Genomic DNA, 18,015 nt, shown 5'->3' with positions numbered 1-18,015 from the left:
AAAATTTATACTAACGCTCACTTGCTGTATGTGGGTCGTTAAGGTTGTATTTCACCTGTTCAGTAAGTGCAAGAATAATTTAATCAAAGAATGTAGGGAATAGGGTAAATTCTTAGTCAGTTTACTGGGTTTAAACCTCATCAACTACACTCGGGTCATTGTAGCAGCAAGTAACCACTTCGTTACCAGTTATGGGTAATTTAATAATAACTAGGAAATAACCTAAACTATATTGATAAATATATACAGAAACACAACGAGAAACTGTAACATGACAAAATTTTCTTTCGTACAACAGGACTGTTGTCATATAATCAGATCTATATCATCCGTTACATCAAGTAACGAATCTGTTTCATTTGGTTGATACATTAATTTTGAAACCTATCCACTACGCATACATACTAATGAGGCTAAGTTGATGTATCACTGTAAATTCACTGACAGATATACACTTCTCGATATACATTCACGGAGAGAGATATATACCTTGTGCTGTGTATATTCTGATATTAAAAGATCGAATTTAATGTATAAAATAATAAAAATTCTACCATAAATATTGTTTGGAGACTTATTGTTAATCCTGATATGAAAATTTGGCATTGATGAAAATATTATAAATGTTTTCAGATGAGTTTCTGGCTTCATCTGCTCACTAATTTCTCGGTTAAAGTTCCCGGGGAAACAAAATTCTGACCTATGGTTGCCAGTTTGACTTTTTAAAAGCCGAATTCCAGACTTTTGGCATTTTTTCAAATTAGTTGGCGTCAGAAAATTCATTTGGCTGTTTGGCTTTTTACTGTTTTTTTTTTTTACATGCTAAAATTATCTGCACGAGAATTATATACAATCCATTTTCTAAATCATTTTCCTTTAAGAGAAATATTTTTGTTCAGTTACATTTGGCAATATTTCTGAATGCAATAGTCTGGGCAAGAAGGCCCCAACTGACAGGTTTGAACGCGGTGAACAGGCCAGGCTCGAGCTCCGGGTCCACTTACCGTTCAGCAGCACAATCAAAGCTTGATACAAAATTCAAACGAAGACTCCTAAAGGAAATGATATCACACTACAAAACTTCTTGTTCCCTGAGTTTACAACGCCTGACGCAGCCCCAAGTTGATCCTCATGAGTTGCACCAACAACTCTTCTTATTGATAAATTAGACACATGTGTAACTCTTGGGTATCTTTATTGAGGAAACGTTTCGCCACACAGTGGCTTCGTGATGAAGCCACTGTGTGGCGAAACGTTTCCTCAATAAAGATACCCAAGAGTTGCACATGTGTCTAATTTATCAACATGTCGGTTCTCTGAACCATTCATCTACAAACTCTTCTTATACCGGAAGAGTCGTCACAACAGACCGTGTGATGCCAGAAGACAGGAAAAAAATATTCATCAAGTTTATTTTGGTATCAAATTCTTAACGGTATGTAATAAGTTCCTACAGCAGAATAACATTGCTGAGGATCATCTAGAAATAAAAACTGTCGAAGAAATAAGGTCTCAGTCAAGTTACATGTAGACTTCCGTTCAGTAGCTCCATCGCTAGCGTACTCAGTTCACACACTGAGGTCTGGAGTTTGAATCTCCTGTACGGCTGGAAAACATTAGGGACATGTTTCCATAAGACACCTGCTGTCCCTATTCACCCATCAGTTTAAAATGGGTACCTGGGTGTTAGTCGACTGGTGTGGGTCGCATCCTGGGACAAAATTGACCTAATTTGCCCGAAATTCTCAGCATAACAAGCGGCTTTCTATATAGTAGTATGTCGTTGATATCAGCTAGGACTGTATACCTTGTACATGTACTCGTGGAAATAAACATATTATTAATATTATTTGAAAGTTTACTAAAATTGAGCACTGTGATAATTTGAAAATTAAATTTCATGACCTGTATTTCCCGAGTTATAATTTGTACACCATGCACGAAACAATGTCAGTACCATTGAAGGACAACACAGAAAAATGCGTTTTGTCGATTGTAGAGAAGAAGTGTCATTTAAGAAGGATGAATTCCTCACAGACAATGAACAATTTTGTATTGCTGTACTTCAGCATCAGATATTTAAAGAACTCGCCAGGTTTGTTTTTCCTGGAATAATAACCATTGTCAGCAATGCTATAGCTGAGTGGGTATTTTCTCTTGTATCCTCCGTTATAACGAAAACCAGAAACAGAATGCAGCTGAATCTTCTTGATGCTGTTGTGAAAATCAGGACAAAGCTATTGTTTTCAAGGAAATGTTGCAAAAACTTCACTGTATCGCCAGAAATGCTAAAAACCTTCACATTTCAGGAGGGAGGATAATAATGACCTGGATCTGGAGCTTTTCATGTGATGGGAGTGTGAAAAAATATAATAAAAAATTTTTGTCCTTTTTTCTGTTTTTATTTTTAAGTATTGCTTGGCTTTAAATTAAATTTCAATCTGGAAACCTTGGGCTGGCCAGGTTTACCAGGAAGCATGAGAATGGCTAAGGAAACGAACAACTAGACAATATATTCTTCTTCTAGATTGGCCGGAACTATCCTGGCCTGGGTCTTTTCCAGATGGTGACCCGGCCATGGCTCCTTGTCACGGGAGTGTCATGAAAGGCATCGGCGATGTCAGGAATGGCAAAGGAAGCAATAATTGCAGGGTCCTTCTGGAGCCACACCCCAGCTTTAGGCCACAGCTCGAGCGCTAGAAAAGCTCAGCTTCATGATGGTTAACAGGAAGCTTGTTAGTGGGAGGTAACGTTTTGGATGTTTCTAAAGTTTATTCTTGAGACTTGAACAAGTTTAATCCTGGTGATGAAGTCCCCTAGACACTCCTCGATGTCTTCAAGCATTTCTTGACTGCTGTGTAGATGTTCAGGTTCTCCGGTAAACTTGATACTATCATCCTGGAGTCGAGTGTAGAGTTCTTGGCAATACATTGCATCACTGTATTGGTCAGTCGGGTAGAACCTTATGCCTCGCGATTCTGCGTACTTAGGCGATAGCATTTCCTTTAGCACTGCACCGAGTATTGCTGTTTTGGCAGGTGTGAGGACTTTAGGTGAGGACTGTGATTGGTTGGTAGCAGTGGCGGTGGTCGGTGGGCTGTCAGTGGATATCTGTCGTAGATGGCGTGGCAGTGATAATATTTGCAGGAGCAGAGGAGGACGTCGTCGATGGCGTGGTGGTGGGGGCATTAGTAGGATTCACGTCGCTGGCTGAGCGAGTACAATGCTCTGGTGGAGGAATGCCATCTGCAGGAACTCCGAGGTTGATGTTTTGTGAAGTAACCTTGAAAATTTCTGCTGAAGATGGCGAATCAGGGAAGGTAAGACTGAGGATGTTGTTGAGTCTGGAGAGGTCATTGATTGTGGAGTAGCCATATTCTGCAAGTGCGCACACATGATGCAGTAGTATATCTTTGTTAGAGCACCGTCGGGAAATAGAGCAAGTATATTGTTGGTGGGAGACGCAGGTAACGTATCCTTGAGAATTTTGGTGGTATCAGTTTGTACCTTGATGATGGCAGCGTATGTTAAAGACCTAGTAGGTTGTTTCTTTGTTCTTCCAGGTTTCGTCTCAGAGGACACTTGACGGCAACGTAGTGGTGGTCGCTCTTGCAGTTCAGGCATTTAGGTGGAGCGGTGGTGGAGCAGCCACAGGTGGAGCAGAATTTCTTGTCTATGATAGGGCAGACCTTGGTGGTTTGCTGGTAAGAGTAGCAGTTCCAGCACTGCGAGATGTGTTGGTATCGTTCTTCTTCTATGTAGCTTGGAGTGATGCAATAATATAAGATGGCCATACCGTCAGCGAGAGCTTGGGCAACCATGCTTACGTTAGTAAAGGTGAAATTTAGCATTGACGAAGCATTAGGGATTTTGGAGATGTGATCTACGGTAACCCAGTCGTTCTGATCCTCAGATAAAATCTTGAGACATCGATGGGTTGAGCAGTAATCAGCCTTTCAAGTTGTTTGAGGAAGACAGTCCTCTTGGCCCTCAGGGCTGGAGAGGACATGACTGGGAATCCTCGTTCAATATGAGTGGAGTTGGCAGTAGTGGTGATGAGTTTGTCGGTCTCGATATCGTCATTGCAGAAGACATTAAAGACGTCATTTACCATTAAACTTGACCTGCAGGCTACCCCTGATGGCAGTTGCAAGTGCTAGTCTGGTTGAGTCGTTGACTGTCCCACTACTGGGTGTGATCTTTATACGATTGGCGTAGTTCATCTTGGCGAACCATAGATGAAACTAGTGCTCAGAGGTAAAGGTTCCGCCCTGCCCCCCAACAGGGATCACAGGGAGACGAAGAGTGATGTAGACAACATCTTGACAGAAAGAGTACATTGTTGTTTTTTTCTGAGTGGGTACAGATCATGGGGGCAGAGGTCATTCTAGAAAGGCTTGGATGTACAGGTGAGAGAAATTTTCATTAACAGGACAGTGAGCATCTAGGATGTTTGAAGATTTAGGAATGAGAATGAAAGGAGACACGTGGTTTTTGGGGATTTCACGTGCTGTTTGAGTGTGAGTGTGGAAACGTTTATGGAGAGAGTCAGGGAACTCTATGAGCAGGAAACGAATCTTGCTAATAGCACCTCCTCCCTGTACCTTCGCACTTCCTCCTTCCAAAAGTCCATCTAGTCTTTCTTCCTCCCTCTTTCCTTCCCTTCCTCCACCACTCCATCTAATTTTGCTTACTTTCTTCATCCATCGACCCAGTGCACCCTCCCTTCTCGCTCTCTCCATCAGTTCCTCTCACCCTCCAACAGTTCATCTCACCTTCCCTCCTCCTCCTCCTCCCTCACTCAGTCCTTTCATCACTTCACCACAAAAGATTTATTAGGTACTTGAAAAAGCGAAATTCTCCTTTCCTTCATTAATTTAATTTCCGGAAAGTGGCGCTTCAATCCGTTTGGAGAATTACGTCCTCAATACCTTTGCTGAAAATCAGTTGTTGATGACAGTCTTTCTTCATCCTGGAAACATTTCCAACACAAACTGGTATGACAGTATCTTAACCAAACCATTTCTCGGGCCTTTGATTCAATATGCTATTTTTTTATCTTTAAAAGAGCTTGTATCAGAGAGGCACTTCCGTGTACGGGTAAATAGCAACTTTTCCCTTGTATTTATACAAGTTGACTCTGCATCTCTAGGCTGTGTTCGTAGCCCTGATCTATTCTCACTAGTTAGTAATGAACTTGCTTCTGTTCTCCCTTCAAATATTTGATCTTCTCAATATGTAGATGGCTTTTTTTTTGTCTGGAATTAACAAGATATAGGTTATATAATTGCTCAAATAATTACTCGATTATTGCTCAAAGAATGAAACCAAATAATAGGCATGAGGTGATAAATCATTCACTATATACAATAATGTCAGGGATGAGTAAAAAGGATTGAAATGGAAATGAATGAATATGTTAACTGTTTCTAATAATCCAGATGACTACGTATAATAATTAACAAACAATAACTACTGTAAAAAATAATCATATAATACCATCCACAGCCTCCAGTTTTTTTCAGTTATAATCATATTAAACTTTACCATAAAAAACTTATCCCTTCGACGCTGCTTCTACAATATCCAAAAAACAAATATTCCAAAATTTAACCACCTAACTATTGTATAAATAGAAATAATCATTCCTAATTATAAAACTTGTAAGCTGTGCCCATTTTCACAATTTATGGTCACCCAGGACAAGAATCAACATAGATCCTCTCGTCTTACACATCTATAACATAATAACATACCAGTTTATCAGCTTTTAACGTCAGGAATGCTACGACCTTTTTTTCCTGTTGTTCCCCGGCCATTTTCAATCCTACACAGCTCAACCTTGCCCTTACATCTCATTCCCAGGCTGAGATAATGGTGTCTATGTCTCATATTCACTTTCAATCATGACTGGACACACACTAAGGCAAAAGATTTATTTGCTACAAATTCATAATCTCCCATAAACTAACCAACACAATAATTCATTTGTAACACTGACCAACTACAGAAACGTCTAGCCTAAAAACTATTATTAAAACTATTGTATTTGAAAATACTAAATTTATAAATGAAAACAAAAACATCTGGGCAATGGAAACTTGATAGACTAGCTGCTATAATTAATATTTTCTAAATTTCCTTAATAAACAGAAACAACTATTTAAACCAAACATATTTTATTAACAATTATATAATAATCAGTCCTATACTCCTAAGCAACATTACATGCAGGACCTGACTGTCATCTTGTGGCCTCTCTCTCTCTCACATGCTGTTGATCTTGCTTCCAACTTCACCTCATACAGGTTCAGGTTTTCCGTTGCAAGAATAGACATGATAGCATTCACAAGACTCACTATAATGTCTCATACTTTTCTTTACCACTAAGTTTCTCACATCCCTTAACAAAAAATGGTCATATTTCTTGGTCTTCTATTTGAGCAATGAATGTCTAGAGGCCTCACAAAATCTTTCTAGAAGCTGACTGTTATAGAATCTTGTACCTACCTAAAATTCTAGCTTGTCCTTCTCCAGCAGCTTATACGCAAACTCTTCTTCATTTACATTCACTTCTAATCTTAACTAAGCTAGACTACAAAATCCAACTGTTTTCCTCAGCCTCAACTCCTATTTCTAGCTTTCTAAACAGGCTTTCGTTCATCACCAAGATTTATATTTGTTTCGCATGGCTTCTCGATCTTTGAATGATCAGTGTTACGAATTCTTTGCTAATATTCAGTGGCCTTTCATATTCAATAATCTTTGTAGATGAATGGTTCAGAGAACCGACATGTTGATAAATTAGACATATGTGCAACTCTTGGGTATCTTTATTGAGGAAACGTTTCGCCACACAGTGGCTTCATCAGTCCATACGTAGGAGAAACTTGAAGAACAGGAGGAGAATGAGGTAATCAGTCCCTCAACCTTCAGTCGATGTGTTCAGTCCATCAATCTTGAACAGAATACGGCATATGAGCGGAGAAGCAGCTTATAAACCGTATGGCAGGAGAGGTGCAGCAGTCATAGGTGGTGTCACATTTGTTCAATGTGGAAGTAGGTCGTCCCATACTATGATGTATAAAGCTGCAGTATGACCTCTGGACTTCTGTTGCTTACACTTCTTGATATAAATTCCAGTAATCTATTTGCCTTATTACGTACGCTTAGGCATTGCTGTCTTGGTTTAAGGTTGCTGCTCACCATAACCCCCAAGTCCTTTTCGCAATCTGTATGGCTAAGTTCTACATCATTTAACTTATAAGTACTAGGGTTATGGGCACTCCCGAGCTTCAGAACCTTGCATTTATCTACATTAAACTGCATCTGCCACTTTTCTGACCAAGAATAGAGTTTGTTTAAATCCTCCTGAAGTTCTATAACATCTACATTGAAATCAATTACCCTACCTATCTTTGTGTCATCGGCGAATTTGCTCATATCACTAGTAATTCCCTCATCAAGATCATTGATATATATTATAAACAACAACCGGCCCAAGACTGATCCCTGTGGAACGCCACTTGTTACAGATCCCCACTCGGATTTAACCCCATTTATGGACACTCTCTGCTTCCTGTCTGTGAGCCATGACTCGATCCACGAGAGCACTTTTCCCCCAATGCCATGAGCTGCCACTTTCTTTAACAGTCTTTGGTGCGGAACTCTATCAAAAGCCTTACTAAAATCTAAGTAAATAATATCAAATTCTTTATCGTGGTCAACATCCTCAAAAGCTTTACTGAAGAAAGTTAATAAATTAGTGAGACAAGACCGGCCTCTTGTGAATCCATGCTGAGTATCATTAATCAAGCTATGCTTATCGAGATGGCTTCTTATAATTTGAGCTATAATTGACTCTAGTAATTTGCCTACAATTGAGGTCAGGCTTATTGGGCGGTAATTTGACGGTAACGACTTGTCCCCTGTTTTAAAAATAGGAATTGCATTAGCCATCTTCCACATATCAGACACTACACCTGTTTGAAGAGATAAATAAAAAATATTAGTTAATGGTTCACAGAGTTCCATTTTGCATTCCTTAAGAACCCTTGAAAAAACCTCATCAGGACCCGGCGACTTATTTTGCTTTAGTCTGTCTATCTGCTTCACAACCATTTCACTAGTGACTGTGATGTTACATAATTTATCTTCTTCTAGCCCACTATAAAAATTAATTACTGGAATATTGTTAGTGGTGACGTGTACTTAGCTCAGTGGTGACGTATACTTAGCTCAGTGGTGACGTGTACTTAGCAGTGGTGACGTGTACTTAGCTCAGTGGTGACGTGTACTTAGCTCAGTGGTGACGTGTACTTAGCTCTGTGAAGACCTGTTTGTGTGCTCTCTGTGAATCTGAACCAGGATGCCCTCTCTTGAGCAACTTTACCAGCAGCTGAGAGAAGAGCTCAGAGTTGCTAAGATGGAGATACGGCGATTAACGGAGGAGAACAAGAGGATTCGTAGTAATCCTTCTGTTGTGAGTCCCCAGGTTAAGAGGGGAGCTTGGTCAGTGGCCGGGCAACATGGAACCAAGCTGAAGATCAAGAAAACGGTTGGAGAGGCAGAAACAACGAGAAACCAGAAGACTACCGTGGAAACTTCCAACTCATTCTCCGTGCTACCTGACGAATGTGAGTGTTCTACTGGGAATGCCACAATGAGCAACAAAGAAGCATTGGCAGACGTGAGTAAGACATCCCTAGAAACCCCAACGAAGACCATCGAGAACGTCTTGACGAATTCTACAAATGGTGTAATGCTACCTGGCGAATGTGAGTCGACTACTCGGAGCATCAAGACGGACGACGCCAAGGAAGGTAAAAACATTGTTGTTGTTGGGGATAGCCAGATTAGGTACATGGATAGGGCATTCTGCTTGAAGGATAGGAGTAGGAGGCAGAGAGTGTGTTTTCCTGGGGCTGGGATGAAGGATATTGTTACCCGTCTGGATGACATCATGAGAGGTAATGGGAGCAATCCTATTGTCTGTCTCAGTGCTGGAGGCAACGATGTTGGCAGACGTAGGAGTGAGGACCTGATTAGCAGGTATAGGTCAGCAATAGAGATAATTAGGAGGAAGGGTGGGAAACCTGCCATATGTGGCATTTTGCCAAGGAGAGGAGTTGGAAATGAATGGTTGTCCAGAGCAATTGGTGTCAATTGCTGGCTGGACAAATACTGTAAGGAAAATGCGGTAACATTCATTGACAACTGGGACCTCTTCTATGGCAGAAATGACATGTATGCCAGGGATGGGGTTCACTTATCTAGGTCTGGGGTGGGAGCACTGGCCAAGGCAGTGGAGGGAGCTGTTAGGTCTTTAAACTAGGAATAGTTAGTGGTATAGGTTTTGACTGGAAAACTGTGAAGTCGCAGGGAAGTAATATGAGTACTAGGAGAACTAGTAATAGGCAAAATGAGGTGGATATTGAAAAGCCAGTGGCACTAATTGACAAGGACAGTAATAGGTTTAGTGGAATAATAGAAAGGAGCAGGAAGGGTAAAGAGATAGTAGGGTCTTTAAATATTTATTACACAAATAGTCGCAGTGCTAGGAATAAGATGGACGAGTTGAGACTAGTTGCTAGTGCAGGTAACAAAGATATATTTGCCATTACTGGGACGTGGTTTAATTCAAAAAGTCGGGACATGCCTGCAGAATGTCACATTCAGGGTTTTAAATTGTTCCAAGTAGATAGAAGTATCGGGAAGGGGGGTGGTGTGGCATTGTATGTCCGAGATCGTTTGAACTGTTGCATAAAAACGGGTATGAAGTCTGAAGTAACACATACAGAGTCTGTTTGGATAGAATTTTCAGAGGGGCATGAAAAATTAATTTTAGGTGTGATATACCGTCCCCCAAATTCAGATAGGGACCAGGGGAGACTACTATGGGAGGAAATTGTTAGGGCCACAAGGCACGATAATGTAGTAATTCTAGGAGACTTTAACTTTAGTCATATTGATTGGAATTTCTTGACTGGGAATTTAGAATCATACGACTTCTTAGAAGTAGTTCAGGATTGTTTTTTGAAGCAGTTTGTGAAAGAACCTACAAGGGGTAATAACCTGCTTGACTTAGTTCTGGCAAACAATGAATCACTTGTTAATAATTTAGAAGTTTCAGAGGAACTGGGTGCTAGCGACCACAAATCAATTACATTTAGAATTGAATGGAAGTATGATAGTAGGGATAACTCAGTAACAGTCCCAGATTTTCGCTTAGCAGATTACGATGGGCTTAGAGAACACTTATCATCTGTTGACTGGGGTAACGAAGAGAGCTATCAATATGACAGATTTCTGAGCACAATACATGCTGCTCAAAGAACTTTTATCCCTTACAAGGAAATTAGATCAAATAGAAATGACCCAAAATGGATGAATAATAGGCTGAAATATCTACTAGGGCATAATAAAGGAATATATAGGCGTATCAAAAGAGGCGAGGGTCATCTTATGAATCAGTATATTGACATTAAGAGGGACATTAAAAAGGGGATTAAAAAGGGTGCTCTATTTTAAATAATTATTTTCTCTCGGTTTTTACACAGGAAGACACTAGTAATATTCCGGTAATTAATTTTTATAGTGGATCAGAAGAAGATAAATTATGTAACATCACAGTCACTAGTGAAATGGTTGTGAAGCAGATAGACCGACTGAAGCAAAATAAGTCACCGGGTCCTGATGAGGTTTTTTCAAGGGTTCTAAAGGAATGCAAAATGGAAGTCTGTGAACCATTAACTAATATTTTTAATTTATCTCTTCAAACAGGTGTAGTGTCTGATATGTGGAAGATGGCTAATGTAATTCCTATTTTTAAAGCAGGGGACAAGTCGTTACCGTCAAATTACCGCCCAATAAGCCTGACCTCAATTGTAGGCAAATTACTAGAGTCAATTATAGCTCAGATTATAAGAAGCCATCTCGATAAGCATAGCTTGATTAATGATACTCAGCATGGATTCACAAGAGGCCGGTCTTGTCTAACTAATTTATTAACTTTCTTCAGGCTGTTGACCACGATAAAGAATTTGATATTATTTACTTAGATTTTAGTAAGGTATTTGATAGAGTTCCGCACCAAAGACTGTTAAAGAAAGTAGCAGTTCATGGCATTGGGGGAAGGGTGCTCTCGTGGATCGAATCATGGCTCACAGACAGGAAGCAAAGAGTGTCCATAAATGGGGTTAAATCCGAGTGGGGATCAGTAACAAGTGGCGTTCCACAGGGATCAGTCTTGAGCCCGTTGTTGTTTATAATATATATCAATGATCTTGATGAAGGAATTACTAGTGATATGAGCAAATTCGCCGATGACACGAAGATAGGTAGGATAATTGATTCAAACGTAGATGTTAGGGAACTTCAGGAGGATTTAGACAAACTCTACTCTTGGTCAGAAAAGTGGCAGATGCAGTTCAATGAAGATAAATGCAAGGTTCTGAAGCTCGGGAGTGTCCATAACCCTAGCACTTATAAGTTAAATAATGTAGAACTTAGCCATACAGATTGCGAAAAGGACTTGGGGGTTATGGTAAGGAGCAACCTTAAACCAAGACAGCAATGCCTAAGCGTACATAATAAGGCAAATAGATTACTGGGATTTATATCAAGAAGTGTAAGCAACAGAATTCCAGAGGTCATAATGCAGCTTTATACATCATTAGTAAGGCCTCACCTAGATTATGCAGCTCAATTCTGGTCTCCATATTACAGAATGGACATAAATTCGTTAGAAAACATTCAGCGTAGGATGACTAAATTAATACGTAGCACTAGAAATCTTCCTTATGAAGAAAGATTGAAGACTCTTAAGTTACATTCACTTGTTAGACGAAGAATGAGGGGAGACCTGATCGAAGTGTATAAGTGGAAGATAGGTATTAATAAAGGGGATATTAACAAGGTCTTGAGGATATCTCTCCAAGAGAGAACCCGCAGTAATGGATTTAAATTAGATAAGTTTAGATTTAGAAAGGACATAGGAAAGTATTGGTTTGGAAATAGGGTAGTTGATGAGTGGAACAGTCTACCTAGTTGGGTTATTGAGGCTAGGACTTTGGGTAGTTTCAAATTTAGGTTGGATAAGTACATGAGTGGGAGGGGTTGGATTTGAGTGGGACTTTCACATCAGAGCTTATTTCTTGGGTAGCATTGAAAATTGGGTTGGTCAAATGCTTGTTAATGGGATGAATTGTAAAGGACCTACCTAGTATGGGCCAACAGGCCTGCTGCAGTGTTCCTCCTTTCTTATGTTCTTATGTTCCTGTGTAAAAACTGAGAGAAAATAATTATTTAAAATCGAGCACATTTCATTCTCTTTGTCAGTAAGATGCCCATAGTTATTTTTAAGGGGACCTATCTTATCTCTAACTTTTGTTCTATAGACCTGGAAAAAACTTTTTGGGTTAGTTTTAGAATCCCTAGCAACTTTAATTTCATAGTCCCTTTTAGCTTTTCTTATCCCCTTTTTAATGTCCCTCTTAATGTCAATATACTGATTCATAAGATGACCCTCACCTTTTTTGATACGCCTATAAATTCCTTTCTTATGCCCTAGTAGATATTTCAGCCTATATTCATCCATTTTGGGTCATTTCTATTTGATCTAATTTCTTTATACGGGATAAACGTTCTTTGAGCAGCATGTATGGTGTTCAGAAAACTGTCATATTGACAGCTTTCTTCGTTACCCCAGTCAACAGATGATAAGTGTTCTCTAAGCCCATCGTAATCTGCTAAGCGAAAATCTGGGACTGTTACTGAGTTATCCCTACTATCATACTTCCATTCAATGCTAAATGTAATTGATTTGTTTTCGCTAGCACCCAGTTCCTCTGAAACTTCTAAACTATTAACAAGGGATTCATTGTTTTCCAGAACTAAGTCAAGCAGGTTATTACCCCTTGTAGGTTCTGTCACAAACTGCTTCAAGAAACAATCCTGAACTACTTCTAAGAAGTTGTATGATTCTAAATTCCCAGTCAAGAAATTCCAATCAATATGACTAAAGTTGAAGTCTCCTAGAATTATTACATTAACGTGCCTTGTGTCCCTAACAATTTCCTCCCATAGTAGTCTCCCCTGGTCCCTATCTAAGTTTGGGGGACGGTATATCACACCTAAAATTAATTTTTCATGCCCCTCTGAAAATTCTATCCAAACAAACTCTGTATGTGTTACTTCAGACTTAATACCCGTTTTTATGCAACAGTTCAAGCGATCTCGGACATACAATGCCACCCCACCCCCCTTCTCGATACTTCTATCTACTTGGAACAATTTAAAACCCTGAATGTGACATTCTGCAGGCATGTCCCGACTTTTTGAATTAAACCACGTCTCAGTTAAGGCAAATACATCAATGTTACCTGAACTAGCAACTAATCTCAACTCGTCCATCTTATTCCTAGCACTACGGCTATTTGCATAATAAACATTGAAAGACTCTCCTTTATCTTTACCCTTCCTGCTCATTTCTGTTTTTCTACTAAATCTATTACTGTCCTTATCACCCAGTGTCACTGGCTTTCAATATCTACCTCGTTCTGCTTATTACTAGTTCCCCTACAACTCATAATATTACTACACTGGGACTTCACTGTTTTCCTGCCAAAACCCACACCACTAACTATTCCTAGTTTAAAGTCCTAACAGCTCCCTCCACTGCAGTTGCCAGTGCTCCCACCCCAGACCTAGATAAGTGAACCCCATCCCTGGCATACATGTCATTTCTGCCATAGAAGAGGTCCCAGTTGTCAATGAATGTTACCGCATTTTCCTTACAGTATTTGTCCAGCCAGCAATTGACACCAATTGCTCTGGACAATCATTCATTTCCAACTCCTCTCCTTGGCAAAATGCCATATATGACAGTTTTCCCACCCTTCCTCCTAATTATCTCTATAGCTGACCTATACCTGCTAATCAGGTCCTCACTTCTACGTCTGCCAACATCGTTGCCTCCAGCACTGAGACAGATAATAGGATTGCTCCCATTACCTCTCATGATGTCATCCAGACGGGTAACAATATCCTTCATCCCAGCCCCAGGAAAACACACTCTCTGCCTCCTACTCCTATCCTTCAAGCAGAATGCCCTATCCATGTACCTAATCTGGCTATCCCCAACAACAACAATGTGTTTACCTTCCTTGGCGTCGTCCTTCGTGATGCTCCCAGTAGTCGACTCACATTCGTCAGGTAGCATTACACCACTTGTGGAATTCGTCAAGACGTTCTCGATGGTCTTCGTTGGGGTTTCTAGGGATGTCTCACTCACGTCTGCCAATGCTTCCTTGGTGCTCGTTGTGGCATTCCCAGTAGAACACTCACATTCGTCAGGTAGCACGGAGAATGGGTTGGAAGTTTCCACGGTAGTCTTCTGGTTTGTCGTTGTTTCTGCCTCTCCAACCGTTTTCTTGATCTTCAGCTTGGTTCCATGTTGCCCGGCCACTGACCAAGCTCCCCTCTTAACCTGGGACTCACAACAGGAGGATTACTACGAATCCTCTTGTTCTCCTCCGTTAATCGCCGTATCTCCATCTTAGCAACTCTGAGCTCTTCTCTCAGCTGCTGGTAAAGTTGCTCAAGAGAGGGCATCCTGGTTCAGATTCACAGAGAGCACACAAACGGGTCTTCACAGGATTACCTCATTCTCCTCCTGTTCTTCAAGTTTCTCCTACGTATGGACTGATGAAGCCACTGTGTGGCGAAACGTTTCCTCAATAAAGATGCCCAAGAGTTGCACATGTGTCTAATTTATCAATAATCTTTGTGTCAGAGTCACTAAGAACATAAGAACATAAGAAAGGAGGAACACTGCAGCAGGCTTGTTGGCCCATACTAGGCAGGTCCTTTACAATTCATCCCACTAACAAAACATTTCCCCAACCCAATTTTCTATGCTACCCAAGTCCCACTCAAATCCAACCCCTCCCACTCATGTACTTATCCAACCTAAATTTGAAACCACCCAAAGTCCTAGCCTCAATCACCCAACTAGGTAGACTGTTCCACTCATCAAGGATGAATACAAAGTTCAGTCTCACTGGTTTATCCCCTTCTTCTCCAGCTGTGTCCCTGAAAGGCTCACACATAAAGTTGGATGAATCTTATTGAAGCTAGCTGTCCCAGTGGCTAACGCGACGGTCTGGAGTTTTGAGACTCTCTGACCGCGGGTTCAAACCCCACCCGTGGTATGGTTTATCTGAAGTGGTATTCCTCATCTCCCTCTCGTCTGCTGTCCAGATCTAATCATTCCTCCCCCATCCCCTCCTCTCCGCCTCAGCTTTCTGAAAGTCATGGATAATCAGCAACCTCCTCCTCCTTTCCTCCTCCTATTTCCTGTCCTTACAGAGTTCGTTGTCTTTTGTTATCAGATCCTTTGCTGTTCCCCATATCGTCTCCATCTCCCGGCTACCTCTGACCTTTTACGGAGAGGTTTTTTTTTTCCTCTCCCTCTTCCCTACTTCCTTCTTCCGAACTTTTGAATTTGGCTTTGTCTTACTTTGGCCACTTCTACTGGTGGCCCCGTGGCCTGGTGGCTAAAGCTCTCGCTTCACACTGCGAGTGTCTGGGTTCGATTCCCAGCGAGGGTAGAAACATTGAGCGTGTTTCTTTACACCGATTGTCTATGTTCACCATCAGTAAAATGGGTACCTGGATGTTAGTAGACTGGTGTGGATCGCATCCTGGAACAAAACCGATCGTATTCGCTTGAAATTCTCTGTATAACAAGCGGCTTTCTATATAGTAGTATGTCACTGATGTCAGCTAGACCTGTATACCTTGTACATGTACTTGCAGTAAATAAAGATTTAAATTATTATCATTATTTCCAACTAAGATTTCACTTTCTCCCCATCTCTCTTTTCTCCTTCCATCAGTTCAATTAGCACCGCCTTCCTTATCTCCCTCCATCATTTCATCTAGCACTACATTACTCTCTATCTCTCCTTCTATAACTCCATCTAGCCCTTCCTAAACCTTCTCTCCCTCCATCTTACATTCCTCCATTTTATCTAGCCTTTCCTCCTCTCTCCTTCCAGTAGTCCATCTAGCCTTGCATCCCACTGTTTCCCTTCCATCCAGTTCAACTAGCTCTTCCTCCCTCCCTCAGTCTACCTACCTCTGTATCCTCCCTCTCATCTTATGTTCTTATGTTCTTATTATTTATTTCCATTATCCTACCTATCTTTGTGTCATCGGCAAATTTGCTCGTATCACTAGTAATTCCTTCATCAAGATCATTGATATATTATGAACTACAACGGGCCCAAGATTGATCCCTGTGGAATGCCACTTGTAACTGATCCCCACTAGGATTTAACCTCATTTATTGACACTCTCTGCTTCCTGTCTGTGAGCCATGATTCGATCCACGAGAGCACCCTTCACCCAATGCCATGTACTGGTTTTCCTGGAACATTGTGGATTTAAATGGATTTAAATGGATTTAAATTAGATAAGCTTAGATTTAGAAAGGACATAGGAAAGTATTGGTTTGGAAATAGGGTAGTTGATGAGTGGAACAGTCTACCTAGTTGGGTTATTGAGGCTAGGACTTCGGGTAGTTTCAAATTTAGGTTGGATAAGTACATGAGTGGGAGGGGTTGGATTTGAGAGGGACTTGCACATCGGAGCTTGTTTCTTGGGTGGCATTGAAAATTGGGTTGGTCAAATGTTTGTTAGTGGGATGAATTGTAAAGGACCTGCCTAGTATGGGCCAACAGGCCTGCTGCAGTGTTCCTCCTTTCTTATGTTCTTATGTTATCTAGCCCTGCGTCCTCTCTCCCTCATCCCATACATTTTAATTTCCATCTCTGTACACTCTTTCTATTCCATCTCTCTCTCCCTCTCTCTCTCTCTCTCTCCCTCACACAAACACACACAAATACACACACACACACAGGGTTTTACATGGTTAGGTAAAGGTTCCTAACTTTATTTATAAGCTAAGAGCAGTTACCTACATCAGCTCATTTGAAAGCCTCTCTCTCTCTCTCTCTCTCTCTCTCTCTCTCTCTCTCTCTCTCTCTCTCTCTCTCTCTCTCTCTCTCTCTCTCTCTCTCTCTCTCTCTCTCTCTCTCTCTCTCTCTCTCTCTCTCTCTCCTTCATTTATAATTCCATACAAGGGTCACGTAAACCATCAAGTTCTGTATCAAAGGCAAAATTTCCTGAAAAAAGTTGAGTGAAATTTGCATACAAGAGACAAAGGTTTATATCATCCACATTGCATATAAATAAGCAGAGGAGAATTTGTATACAGCAGCGGGAGGCCCTTATCATAACCCTTCTTTACACTATTTCAATTTTTTCGTTACACTTCTTGATTATTAATTTTAACTATCATCATTATTATTATTATTATTATTATTATTATTATTATTATTATTATTATTATTATTATTATTATTATTGTTATTATTAAAAAATTAAATCATAATTAAATACTATTTTTATTATATTTCAATATTATTATTATTTTAACTATTATCATTATTATTATTATTATTATTATTATTATTATTATTATTATTATTATTATTATTATTAAATTAATTAGGAAGCGATAAAGTTGTTAGGTACGGATGATGACCTAGGAGACAGAAGGGGCAAAATTTATTTAAGGGACGTAAAGCTCCATTTCCTTGGATCAAGTATTCTTCAGGACTATACAGACAGCTGCTAGACGGAAACAAGAAACATGCAATAAAAAGAGGAATAATAGAATCATTTGGTTAGTAGATACATTAGATTAATACTTAAATAATTTAAATTAATAAATTTTATTATCGAAAAGGTTTAATTAAACAATGAAAACATTAGAAATAATTAATTTATAATCGTTAATTGAATCTTTCCCTCACTCAATTATTTCTCCTTCATCTCACTCCCATATTTCATACATCGTTTTATTGTGTTTTTCCTCCCTATTTTCTCTCTCGCCTTCCAGTACTCTGCTTCTTCTCACACATATTCTTTTCCTCTCTTCCTTGTCAC

General features: G+C 40.0%; 1 protein-coding gene across 1 annotated transcript in view; it reads right to left on the bottom strand.

Moving 5' to 3' along the window:
- LOC128693318 (contactin-2-like) overlaps positions 1-18,015 on the bottom strand; it is a 189,294-nt gene that overhangs the window by 57,253 nt on the left and 114,026 nt on the right. The window lies entirely within an intron of this gene.

Source organism: Cherax quadricarinatus, chromosome 90, assembly GCF_038502225.1.
Source record: "Cherax quadricarinatus isolate ZL_2023a chromosome 90, ASM3850222v1, whole genome shotgun sequence".
NCBI lineage: Eukaryota > Metazoa > Arthropoda > Malacostraca > Decapoda > Parastacidae > Cherax > Cherax quadricarinatus.
This window is presented reverse-complemented; position numbering and strand designations above follow the sequence as displayed.